At 32.8% G+C, this 1,680-nt stretch overlaps 1 non-coding gene across 1 annotated transcript; it reads right to left on the bottom strand.

The window, feature by feature from the left end:
• Positions 1–1,032: 1,032 nt before the first annotated feature.
• On the bottom strand, positions 1,033–1,139 carry LOC120196393. The gene has a single exon (XR_005523171.1). It is a non-coding gene; the product is annotated as a small nucleolar RNA R71 (small nucleolar RNA).
• Positions 1,140–1,680: the final 541 nt, after the last annotated feature.

Here is a 1,680-nt window from a genome sequence, read left to right on the forward strand (position 1 = left end):
TTTTAAATTAAATGTGTTAGACAGTCTTATTTATTTTATGAAACATAATAAAATTGTCTATCACTACATGAAACTGGTTTTGAATTGGTAACTAAAAATATAATATTACATTTTTTCTCCGAATAATTATTTTGTATAATTGTTCAAATTACGGAAATGGTGATGTTTGAATGAAATAAAATTTTACTCAATTCAATTAAAGAAATGTTTTGAATTTCTGATGTGAAATCTGTAACTCGTATTGGTTCGTGTATACGGGTTATGGGTGTTACATTATGCTCCCTATGGGTTCGACAACATTTTTTGCTACCACTTTATTACTTGAACGATATGTATACTTGCATTGAATGTTATAGCATCTTACGTAGCATCCAGCTTTTTCTGTCGTTGTCAATAAGCATCGGTTTGGTTTAGGGTTTTTTATTTTGCTTACTTTGTTGTTTTCTTTTTTAGTTTATTATATTTTTGCTAGTGTATGCCTTGAAGCAACGAATAATTAGAGCCATTTGATATAGAGATTGAAAGAACTTTTAGGAGATGTCGTCGTGAAGCTGCTATGGCTGGACAAGGGAATGATATTTTACCCTTACTACAAAATAGAGAGAATGATGAGTATCAAACTGGCATTGGAGCTGGGCAACTATATCAGAACATGGTTGATTTTAATATCCCTACTGTGAGCATGTGGTACCAAAGTTGGATGATCTGCATCTTGGCATTGTGAGGACAGTTATTAATGCTGCAAATTTTGAGTTAAAGTTTGTTTTGTTGCAAAAGCTACAATCTATGGGACAATATGGAAGATTTATTACTGAAAATCATAGGGATCATTTGAGAACATTAATGGAGGTTTATGATTCTTTTATTCAAGAAGTTGTTCCAGATGAGGCACTAAAGTTAAAGTTATTTCCTTATTCAATGTGTGATAATGCATGTGTTTGCTTGAGTTCATTGCCACCAGGTTCTATAACATCCTTGAATGAGTTAGTACAAAAATTATTGTTGTGGTTCAACCCGCCGAACATGAATGCTAAGCTTCAAAATGATTTACCTTCATTCAAGCATATGGAGGATGAAAGCTTGTATGAAGCATGGGAAAGATTTAAGGAATTGATGCGGAAGTGTCTTATACATGGATTCCTACATTGGACTCAAATGGAGATGTTTTATAACGGGTTAAACATACATACTCATATGGTGGTTGATGCTTCAGCAAATAGAGTTTTGATGGATAAAACAAACCATAAAGCATATGATATCCTAGAAATGATATCCACTAATGATTATATATCCTAATACGCGAAAAATGTTTGGCTGACATAATACTGTAGGAGTAGACTATGAATTGTTCAACTCTATGGCATCTCAGATTTCACCATTGGCTGAAATGGTGAAGAAATTGTAAAAAAATAGGAGGAATAAACGAAGTCAAAGATACATCTCTCATTACTTGCATTTATTGTGGTGATGATCACAATTTTGATGAATGCCCCTAAAATTCAAAGTTTGTCTATTATGTGTGGAATTATCAAGGGAATGAAAATGTTTTTGGCAATACAAACAATGCAAATTTCAGAAATCATCCCAATCTTTCTTGGAGAAGTTAGAAATTTGCAAATCCACAGCATCAGTACTATCAGTAGAAACATTATACTCAACAAAATCAGATGCCACAACCAC

The sequence above is a fragment of the Hibiscus syriacus genome, unplaced genomic scaffold (assembly GCF_006381635.1).
Source record: "Hibiscus syriacus cultivar Baekdansim isolate YM2019G1 unplaced genomic scaffold, ASM638163v2 tig00117032_pilon, whole genome shotgun sequence".
Lineage (NCBI taxonomy): Eukaryota > Viridiplantae > Streptophyta > Magnoliopsida > Malvales > Malvaceae > Hibiscus > Hibiscus syriacus.